General features: G+C 38.8%; 1 pseudogene; it reads left to right on the top strand.

Annotated features, from left to right (window-relative positions):
- Positions 1-9338: 9338 nt before the first annotated feature.
- Positions 9339-9944, top strand: LOC112922677 (trafficking protein particle complex subunit 2-like; annotated as a pseudogene).
- The last annotated feature ends 2366 nt before the right edge of the window (positions 9945-12310 follow it).

The raw sequence follows: 12310 nt of genomic DNA, 5'->3' as shown, positions 1-12310 counted from the left end.
GGGCTCTGGCTGGGAGAGGTCTGTGTGGTAATAAGGAAAAGCAACTAACAGCATTGTTTGTTTTAATACATTTTGTCCAGAATCCTATGTTCAACAGTTACTACTCTTTTGAGGATGTCAAAACAATAGCCCGTGTTTAATTGAGCATGTATGATATGCCATTCCCTGCTTTAAGCATTCCACACAGAAGATCTCATTCAATCCCACAACCACCCTCTGACGTAGGTGCTACTGTACTCCCATTTTACAAACGAGGACACAGAGGCAAGGGGTCATTTCCCTTGTCCTGGGATGCCCTGCTAGCTGATGGGGCTGCCAGCACCTGAACTCAGGAAATTGGCTTTGGAGCCAAAGATTCTCACTAGCACTCTGTTAATTATTCATAGTTTAATATAGTGGGGAGTGATTCAAAAATGTTGGTTTCCAACTTGGCCCCTTCCCTCCAAAAGGAATGCTTGTTTCCATTGTTCTCTGGGCCCTTGGATTAATAAATTAATCTTTCTCTTTTACTTCCAGTAAATAGAAAGCAAATTATATTCCCTGAGCAGCATTTTACAATCATCTGCTGAAAATGAAGACAGTTGGGATCACACAAGCCATACCAAGCCTCATTCAAATTATTCAAATACAGGAATTATTTCACTATTTAAAAAATAAAGTTTTCAGTCCTTAAAATTAACTAACTCTGTGCAGGAGTGAGTTGGTATAACCACCTGGGAAACTTGCTTGACAGTTTCCTAGGCCGATCATACCCATACCCTCTGAGCTAGCAATCCCACTTGCAAGTTTGTACACTCAAGAGAAATGCATGCATGAAGCCACCCAAGGTCATGGGCAAGAATATTCTCAGTACTTCTGTTTTACCGTCCTCTACCTGGAAACAGCTCCAATTGTCCATCAACAGAAGGATGGACACATTGTGGTTTGTTTACATGACACAACCTTTTATAACAATGAAAATACTTGAAAGAAAAATTCACACAATGAGAATGAACATACTCCTGCTAAGCTCCCCAGCATGAATGGATCTCACACACATAACATGGAACCCAAAAAGCTGGAGCTGGCAGTGTGCACGCTGTGGGATTCCATTTATGGGCAGTGTAACAACAGGCAACCACGAAGTCAGGAGTCCACTCAATGGTGGTTCCCCTGTGGCTGGGGAGTGACCGGGAAGGCTGCTTGTGTTCTGTTTCTTGATCTGGTGCTACCTATGGAGTGTGTTCAGTTTCTGAAAATGCATTGCATACAACACACACACACTTCTATGTGATTATACACATCATAAAAATGTTTTTTATTTCACTGCTAAAGATATATAACATAAGAAAAGAATGACTGGAGAAGACCTGATAGCTAATAGAAGAAGCTGACAAAATGATAATTATCACATGGCCTGCTTCCCCACAGCACAGTGGACAGTCAAGGATGTCCTTGACTGTCTCATCCTCAAATAAAACTGACCTTCTTCCTTAAAACTCATAATATGTCCCGTACAAAATTCTCTCCTTGCATTAACTTACTTAAACACTTAGATAGCACTCATTCGTATATTAATGTTACTTCATTCAATCCTCATAACCACCCTTGGAGTGGAGGGAGGTATTTGGCATGCCCATTTTACAGATGAGGGGATGGAGGCCCAGAGAGGTTAAAAAACTTGAGCAAGGTCTCCCAGCTGGTGAATAGCAGAGTGGTCAGGTAGGCAGTGAAGAAAGTCAGTGTGGCAGAGGGACCAGCGCCCAGGGCATGTCACAGGGGAGATGGCTGATAGTGGAGAGGTTAGGCTCACACCAGTTGGGAGAATGATGACACCGGATCCTTGGGTTCACCATCCCCAGGGCTCCAGAAAGGATGTCCCAGGATTCAGCAGAAATCCCACTGCGAAGCAGGCCTTAAGTCTCGATGTATCTGGGAAATAAGACTCTTCCCAAATCTCTGACCTGGTCCTGTGGTGCCATCTGCTTGCTGGACTTCCACTTGACCTCTGCAGAGTGGAAATCCTCTCCAGTTCCAGTGTTGTGCCCAAGATTGCGAATCTGAGAAACCACCAAGGAGCCGACACCGATGCAAACACACGAGGGTTTATTTACAAGCTCGAGCTTGGGTCCAAGTGTACCCGACAGCGGAGCAGGGACTTGGACCCCGAGACTAAGAGGCGTAGCAGCTTTATAGGGGACAGTGGCCAATGGGATACGCAGAAAGTTGCACAGTCATGTCGGTCCACACGCAGGTGGCTGATTGAATTACACCTTACCCTATAGTATCCATTTGAGCTGGCCTGTTACTTTGGTCAGAATTGGCAGCAGTTTTGGCGGGCACAAGGCAGGGTTACATTGTTAGGAGCCGGTGTCGGGTAAGGGTGTGCCCAGCGGCTTGACTAGGGTGGGGCAGCGCCTTAAGCAATAAGCAGGCCATGTGGGGGTCATAGGGGAGGTGGCGGGTGTAGCACAAAATGGAGTTAGTCCTGCTCTGCTTGTCCAGGGGTAGGGGATTTTTGTTAAATTTCCTGGGCCCCGCACCAGATCTCCTCCTCTGTTCCTGCTGGCTCTCCGGCCACACAGCAGCCTCCCCAAACCTCACCTTTCCAGGACTCCTTCTCTGTCCTTCCAGCACCTCACGGGGATTCAGCAGCCAAGTCCCAACACCAGCACCACCACCTGCTGCCTGGGAGACTGGGGCACCTTACTCATTCATCTGTGAACGCAGCACAAAGAGGCCAGGACGACCGGGCCAATATCGGGCATTTAGTAAATGCTCATGAAGTGCTTAGTCGCACTCAGGGTGGGCCGCTGCATTGTAGCTGGGTGCTCTCACCACGAAGGCTGGGCGGTTCTGCTAACCCATCTCTTCCCCTTGGACAACAAGTTGTTCTCTCTGTGACCTGGCAAAGTGCATCCTTGATCTTAACTCCAGATACAATCCTGTCATTCCTCTGCTTAAAACAATTTTCTGTGAAGTTTTATGCTGGTGGGAAATCAGCCATTGGGACCCAGAATAGAGAGCAGAGCCCATTGGAGCTGGCATATCTCAGCTGCAGACACAGACTTCCAGGACAGACCCAGGAGCTCCTTGCATGGCCCTGCAACAAATCCTGGAAGAAAAGTGTGATTCGCTTATATGAGAAAGTAAAATGATCAACATTTGCAGGTGATATGTTTGCATATCTGGGAACCCAGGAGAATCAACTGAAAAGCAAATAGTAAGAAAACTCAGTAATGTGGCCACTTACAAATTTAACATACAAAAAAACAATTGCTTTTTGATGGGCAAAGACCTGGTTAGAAAATAATAGAAGAGAAATTCCACTTACAATACCCACAGAAGTCAAAATACTTGGGAAATAAAGTCAATTAAAATGAATCTAAATAAACTCAAATTTAAAACTTTGGCAAAGAATCTTTTCTTTTTTAATTTTAATTGAAAACACACTTTTCAAATAGAAAAAAAATCATATTATATTTTTTCTCTCTGAATTTATCTGGAAACTTAATGCAATGTCAATGCAAATATCTACTTTTAAATGAGACAAGCTGATTCTAAAGTTCATAAGAAAAGTAAAAAATGCAAGGATAGCCAAAAAAATTCTACAAATGAAGGTTAGCAGGGGAGACTATCCATCCCAAATAATAAAAGGCATTATAAAACTATACTTAATTAAAGAAACTTAAAATAGCATATGAATGTACAGATAGATCAATGGAACAAATTAGAGGATCCAAAATAGACCCAAATACATATGGAAAGGTGGCATTTCAAAGCAGTGAAAAAAAAAAAGATGGATTATTCAATAAATGGCTTTGGGACAGCTGAGTGCCAGCTGGAGCCATACCTTACTCCTTATACCAAAGTCAATTCCAGATGGATTAAGGTACTTTTAAAAACATAAAAGTACCAGAAGAAAAGTCGAGGGTTGTTTTTGATTGTCTCCAAATAGGGATGATCTTCCTAAGTAAGACATAAAATACAGAAGCAGTAAAGGAAAAGACTGCTACATTTATGTACATGTAAAGTCTATTTAGGGGAAATTCCTTTTTTAAAAAGTCTTTGAAAATGAAAAACTTGGAAAAAAAGTTTGCTATTCATAGGACAAAACCCAGTTGCCTTAATATATAAAGAACTGTTATAAAACAAAAGAGCTGGTAAATACCAATAACCTAACCACCTGAAAGAAAAATGAGCAAAAGTCAAGAACATGCAGTTTATAAATGAAAAAGTACTCAGCCAGGGCGCCTGGTGGCTCAGTCGATTAAGTGTCTGCTTTGGCTCAGGTCATGATCCCGGGGTCCTGGGATCCAGCCTCATTTTGGGGTTCCTGTTCAGTGGGGAGTCTGCTTCTTCCTCTCACTTAGCCCCTCCCCACTGCTCATGTTGTGTCTTTCACTTTCTCTCTCTCGAAGAAATAAAATCTTTAAAAAAGATAAAAGGAAAAGTGCTTAAGCTAACTTACGATGAAAGGAATTCAACAATGGGACAGCAAAATTTAGAAAGATTAGTAATTTACACTGGGGATGCCTGGGTGGCTCAATGGTTAAGCATCTGCCTTCAGCTCAGGACGTGATCCTGGAGACCCGGATTGAGTCCCACATCCGGCTCCCTGCATGGAGCCTGCTTCTCCCTCTTGCCTGTGTCTCTGCCTCTCTCTCTCTGTCTCTGTGTCTCTCGTGAATAAATAAAATCTTAAAAAAAAAAAAAAAGTATTTACACTGGAAGCATGTAGGGAAGAGGCACAGCTGATAAGAAATAAATGGCTGTGATTTCTTTCCAGGGCCATTTTCCATTATTTGTCAAAAAAAAAAAAAAAAAAAAAGGCATTGGGGTACCTGGGTGGTTCAGATGGTTAAGTGTCTGCCTGGCTCAAGTTATGATCTCCAGGTCCTGGGATTGAGCCCCACATTGGGCATATATATTCCATGTATAATAATACATACAAAAGGACCCCCCATGTGTATTATCGTGCATTAATGGTATGCCTCTTGCATATAAGCATGTCCATGTAATTATTAATTTTACATAGGGACCTGTAAGTCAAAATTAATTCTCAGCAATATTTCAGAGCCATAATGCACTTCACTTAGTCCAGAAGAGCTTAGTTAGCAAGCCTTGAGAAACCAGCAACCTTTGTGGGAAGTATTCCTCTTCTTGCTCCAGGTCCATATAAATGTGGGGGTTTCTATACTGAAACTATACCTGGCATCTGGTTCTTACCTCATGAATATAATAATTTTTTACTCCTATCCTGCTAATCTTCTCAAATAGGACATCTGGATGGACTAATGACTAATAAGCCCATGATTACACGTAACTGTGATGTCATACATTTGGTATTTTAAAATTTTGGTTGGTGGGGTGGGGGGGACTGGTATCACTCAGTTATAACTAAAGGTCTTGACACAGTCAAATAACTTGTAGTTTCCTTACTTCCCATAATCTTAAAAGGTATACAAATACTAATTGTTGTCCTGCCAAACCCCCAAAACAGGACTAAATATATTCAACATGTATAAGGTTAAGATGTCTACAAATTTTACATAATAGACTAAATAATCCCAGTCAAATAATCAATAGTAACACAGGCCTAATACTTTACGATCTATCTATAGATAATCTTTCAGTCTACCTCCCACCTATTGAATATATTCATCATGTAAACCCAAAACAACCAATACTTAAATTTCACAAGTTACGTAAATTAACACCGTAAAATATAAAGCCAAATTTTAACAAACAGTACCTGTTAATGTAGTTTAATTAATAAAGCAAGGCACTATGCCTAGATGAGTCATAAGACTCCATAAACATAAAAGTTTGGTCCTGGCCTTCATATTAGTTCTTAATAAGATTACACATGCAAGCCTCTGCACCCCGGTGAAAATGCCTTCCAAATCATAAATGATTGAAAAGAGCAGGTATCAAGCACCCTGAATAACGTAGCTCATGATGCCATGCTCAACCACACCCCACAGGATACCACAGTGATAAAAATTAAGCCATGAGTGAAAGTTCAACAAAGCTATATTAAAAAGCGTTGGTAAATTTTGCGCCAGCCCACCGTAGTCATACAATTAACCCACATTAATAGGCCTACGGGATAAAGCATATTAAAGATGATTATATACTAAAGTTAAAATTTAACTAAGCTGTAAAAAACTACAGTTATTATAAAACTATACTATGAAAGTGACTTTAACATTTCTGACTACAGCTAAGTCCCAGACTGGGATTAGATATCACACTATGCTTAGCCCTAAACATAAGTCATTTATAATTCACCAGAGAACTACTAGCAAAAGCTTAAAACTCAGAGGACTTGGCGGTGCTTTATCTCTCTCTAGAGGAGCCTGCTCTATAATCAATAGACCCTGATAAATCTCACCACCCCTTGTTAATCCAGTCTATATACTGCCATCTTCAGCAAACCCTTAAAAGGAAAAAAAAGTAAGCATAATCATTATACATAAAGAAGTTAGATAGAGGTGTAACCCATGGGGTGGGAAGAAATGGGCTACATTTTCTATATAAGAACACCGTACAGAAGTTTTTATGAAACTAAAAACCAAGGGTGGATTTAGTAGTAAATTAAGAATTGAGAGCTTAAGTGAATTGGGCCATGAAGCACGCACATACTGCCCAACACCCTCCTCAAGTAATAAAACCTAAACATATTAAAAGCACTAAAACACAAGAGGAGATAAGTTGTAACAAGGTAAGCATACTGGAAAGTGTGCTTGGGTAAATCAAAGTGTAGCTTAAATAGAGCATCTGGCTTACACCCAGAAGATTTCTTTTTTGTTTTGTTTTGTTTTTAAAGAGAGAGAACAAACAGGGGCAACAGGAGAGGAAGAAGCAAGCTCCCCACTGAGCAGGGAGCCCGATGCAGCGCTCGGTCCCAAGACCCCGGGATTATGACCTGAGCTGAAGGAAGATGCTTAACTGCGGGAGCCACCCAGGCACCTCACACCCAGAAGGTTTCATGTAGGAATGACCACTTTGAACTAAGGCTAGCCCAGACAAATAAAATTACAAATAAAATACAATTACAAATAAAATTCTCATAAGATAACCAAACAAAACATTCAGTTACATTATAAAAGTATAGGAGATAGAAAATTTAATTGGAGCTATAGAGAAAATACCATAAGGGAATGGTGAAAGAAATCTTAAAAGTCATAAACAGCACAGATTATCCCTTTTACCTTTTGCATAATGAATTACTATTATTACTAGAATAATTTAACAGAGAACTTAAGCTAAACCCTCTGAAACCAGATGAGCTACCTATGAACAATCCACTGGGATGAACTCATCTAGGTTGCAAAACAGTGAGAAGATTTATAGATAGAGGTGAAAAGCCTAACAAGCCTGGCAATAGCTGGTTACCCAGAACAGAATTTCAGTTCAACTTTAAACTTACCTAAAAAATCCTAAAATTCTAATGTAAGTTTAAAATATAATCTAAAAGGGTACAGATTTCCAGAAAAAAGGATACAACCTTGTTTAGAGAGTAAGAATAAATAATAACATAGTAGGCTTAAAAGCAGCCATCAATTAAGAAAGCTCAACAATGAACCTAATTTAATACCAAAAATATTTAGCCAGCTCCTAACATGATACTAGGTTAATTTATTTAATAATAGAAACAATAATACTAACATGAGTAACAATTATTTCTTCTTGCATAAGCTTACATCAGAACAGATAACCACTGACAGTTAATGACAAGATAAAACTAATCCAACAATAAAACACTTATCAAACTCATTGTTAATTCAACACTGGTATTTGACTAAGGAAAGATTAAAAGAAGTAAAAGGAATTTGGCAAACATAAACCTTCCCTCTTTACCAAAACATCACCTCCAGCATTTCCAGTATCAGAGGCACTGCCTGCCCAGTGACATTTGTTAAAGGGTCGCAGTATCCTGACCATGCAAAGGTAGCATAAGTATTTGTTCTCCAAATAAGGACTCGTATAAATGGCCACATGAGGGTTTAACGGTCTCTTACTTCCAATCAGTGAAATTGTCCTTCCCGTGAAGAGGCAAGGATAAAATAATAAGATGAGAAGACCCTGTGGAGCTTTAATTAACTAACCCAAATAGATTGACTTAATTCAACTGATCAGGGATAACAATTTTCTATTATGGGCTAGCAATTTAGGTTGGGGTGACCTGAGGGAACAAAATAAACTCTGAGTAATAAAAATCTAGACTTACAAGTCAAAATATCTTATCATTTATTGATCCAAAAATTTTGATCAATGGAACAACTTACCCTAGGAATAACAGTGTAATCCTACTTGAGAGTTCATTTCGACAATGGGGTTTACGACCTCAATGTTTGAATCAGGACATCCTAATGGTGCAGCAGCTGTTAAGTGTTCATTTGCTCAACGATTAAAGTCCTACGTGATCTGAATTCAGACCAGAGTAATCCAGGTCCATTTCTATCTACTAAATAATTTCTCCCAGAACAGAAGGACAAGAGAAATAAGGCCCACTTTATTAAAGTGCCTTAAAACTAACAGATAATATTATCTTAATCTAACTTGTTTATCTTAATTTACGCTCAAGAGAAGGGCTTGTTAGGGTGGCAGAGCCCGGTAATTGCTTAAAACTTAAACCTTTATTCTCAGAGGTTCAATTGCTCTCCCTAATATGATGTTTATACTTAACATCCTTTCACTCATCATACCAATCCTTCTCACCGGGGGCTCCTTAACACTAGGAGAACAAAAAGTATTAGGATATACACAACTTTGTAAAGCAACTAATGTGGTAGGCTCCCTATGGTCTTCTACAACCCAACGCAGACCCCATAAAACTTCTCACCAAACAGCCCTTACGACACTCAACATCCTCTATGTCTATATTCATTTTAGCACGCATTCTAGCCCTAACACTAGCTCTGACTATGTGAATTCCCTTACCCATACCATACCCTCTTATTGATAGAAATTTAGAGGATTGAAAACAGTTCCAAATGGCCTTTCAGTAGGCTACTGGCCGACTGTAGAATTTTAGAATGAGAATTAACAATTTTTTTCCTAAAAGGTCAGATGGTATTTTAGGCTTTGTGGGCCTAAAGTCAGAATAGAAGTTACTATGAAGGTACTACTTTAAAACTATTCTCAGCTCAGGTGTGAAAACTGGCAGGGTTTGGTCTCTGGCCTAGAATATCCACATAATGAAAAGCTATCCAAGGTATGAAGAGGTATGTCTAAATATTGGTTGTGTGAAAAAGTCTCAATACATATATTTTAAAAAGCAAGGGATGGAGGGAAGTGACTGGCTGTTTCTATTGTTGGCTTCTCCCTACAGGAGCTATATATTGAAGAAAATGTCTGGAAGCTTCTCCTTCATAATTTTTGGCCACCATGATAATCCAGTTTTTGAAATGGAATTTTGCCAGCTAGAAAAGCAGAATCCAAAGACAATCATGGTCATCTGAACCAACTCATAGCTCATGCTCTTCTCCACCTCATAGATGAGTACACATGGCTGTCAATGTGTACTTGAAGACTGTGAACAAGTTCAATGAGTGGTTTGTTTCAGCATTTGTTACTGCAGGTCAGATGAGATTTATTATGCTTTGTGACATAAGGCAAGAAGATGAAATAATGAACTTCTATACTGATGTCTATGATTTATACATAAAGTTTGCAGTAAATCCTTTTTTTTAAAAAAGATTTATTTGTTTATTCATGAGACACAGAGAGAGAGAGAGAGGCAGAGACATAGGCAGAGGGAGAAGCAGTTTCCCTGCAGAGAACCCGATGCGGGTCTCGATCCCGGGACTCCAGGATCATGCCCTGAGCTGAAGGCAGATGCTCAACCACTGAGCTACCCAGGCGTCCTAATAAATCTATTTTATGAACCTAATTCGCCTATCTAATCAAGCTCATTTGACAGAAAAATACAGTTTCTTGGGAAGAACACCTTTTAAGTTGAATGCAGAAAATTTCAGAAATAATGTCACTATAATGGGGTATTCTCAGAATGTGTACATTTTAAGTATCTTGATTAAATAGTCTGGAAAAGTTTTATTGTAGTCTGAATTTATCTAAACCTAGTGAAATTCCTTATATTTTTCAAAACAATATATTCAGTTTCTTATGATTATCAACAGGTCAGTATTATTTGCTTGTGAATAGTGTTATTTATAAACTCTTTATAACCCTGAAAATTCTAGAAATTAAGAATGAACTTTTGACTTTACTCGTTCAGATAGCTTGATCTTGATGTCAAAATCTGGAACCAATGTCATTGTCAAGATTTTGGTAAACAGATTTAAAAGTAAAAGTTTCTGCAGTAGGGAATGAAGTTGATGCATGTACATGGGCTTCTATACATCTAGAGATGTTGTAATGAAACCATTTAGGCAGTATACATAGCACTATCCAAGAAGCCAAAGCAAAAAGCTTTTGCTGTGCCAAATGCCACATCCCAGCTTCTGTCAAAGACTGGGAATAGTAATTCTGCTATAAATCTATAATCCTGGATCCATGTTTTTTAAAATGGGAGGCTGAGACCAAAGTGACAGGTTATGTTCTTATATTACCTTTCCCTCAGACAGTAAACCAAAGGTAAGTGAACTTGTTCATAGTTATACTATATGAAGTTGTAATTCTGGAATTGTAAACAAAAGTTTATATTACATTAACATTTGCATTCCTAGCTTTTCAGGCTGTATACCAAGGGGGTGGGGAGTGGTCTCCTGTAACAAGGGGGATCCTACTGTAAACTAGTAAATTTCTATTTAAAAACAAGTACTATAACCAGATATTTTCTGTGCTAATTGTGAACACTTAAAGAATTCTGTTCCATTCTGAATAGCTTGAGCAAGTAATTCTAAGTTTGGTCTCATACCCTTGTGTGAAGTTGCTACCATATTTTTTTTACCCCATCTATTTATTTGATTTCTTATCTAAAGATGTTTGTCCAAAAAAAAAAAAAAAAAAAAACCCTAAAAAACTAAAAAGCAAGAGATGGAGCAGGATACAAAATCAACATGCAAATATCAGTTGCATTTTTGTACATGAACAAAAAACAATTTGAAAAGGAAATGAGGAGAATAATTCCATTAACAGTAGCATCAAAAAAATTAAATACCTAGGAATTACCTTAACCAAGGAGATGAAGGACATCCACAATGAAAAGTACAAAATATTTCTTTTTTTTTAGTACAAAATATTTCTAAAAAAATTAAAGAAGACATGAATAAATGGAAAGACATTCTGTTTTCATAGATGGCAAGACTTAATTATTGTTAAAATGTTAATATTACCCAAAGTGATAGAGTCAATGTAATCCCTATCAAAATCCCAATGACATTTTCTGTGGAAATACAAAAATCTACCCTTACATCTCAAGGGACTCCAAATAGCTAAAACAATCTTGAAATTGTTTGAAACCAAAGTTGGAGGGCTTGAAAGCTTCATGATTTCAGAACTCTCTACAAAGCTATGCTAATCCAGACTGTATGATACAGCAGAAAGACATATAGACCAATGGAATAAAATACAAAACTCAGAAATAAACCCTCATGTGTAGGGTCAAATGATTTTCTTTTTTTTTCTTTTTTTTTTTTAATTTTTATTTATTTATGATAGTCACAGAGAAAGAGAGAGAGGCAGAGACATAGGCAGAGGGAGAAGCAGGCTCCATGCACCGGGAGCCCGACGTGGGATTCCATCCCGAGTCTCCAGGATCGCGCCCTGGGCCAAAGGCAGGCGCTAAACCGCTGCGCCACCCAGGGATCCCAGGGTCAAATGATTTTCAATCAAGGTGCCGAGACCTTATTATATAGAGAGGGCAGTCTTTTTTTTTTTTTTTTTTTTTAAGATTGTATTTAATTATCTATTTAGAGAACAAGAGCATGCAAGTAGGGGAGGGGTAAGGGGACAAGGAGAGAGAGAATTTCTAGCAGATTCTGTGCCAAGCCCAGAGCCAAACATGGGACTCGATCTCAAGACCCCAAAATCATGACCTGACCTGAAATCAAGAGTTGGGCACTTAACCCAGGCACCCTGGGAAAGGACAGTCTTTTCAACAGATAATGCAGGAAAAGCATTTCTCCGAAGAAGATATACAAATAGCCAATAAATGCATGAAACAATGTTCAATATCACTAATTATTATGGAAATGCAATCAAAACTACAATGAAATACTATCTCACAGCTATAAAGACAGCTACTATTTAAAAAAAGCAACAACAGAAATAACAGGTATTAGCAAGGTTGTGAAGAAATTAGAACCCTTGTGCACTGTTGGGAATCTAAAATGGTGCAACTTCTGGAAAGCACTATGGT

Source organism: Vulpes vulpes, chromosome 14 (genome assembly GCF_048418805.1).
Source record: "Vulpes vulpes isolate BD-2025 chromosome 14, VulVul3, whole genome shotgun sequence".
Taxonomy (NCBI): Eukaryota; Metazoa; Chordata; class Mammalia; order Carnivora; family Canidae; genus Vulpes; species Vulpes vulpes.
Note: the sequence above shows the minus strand (reverse complement) of the source record. Positions and strands in the feature narration are given on the sequence as shown.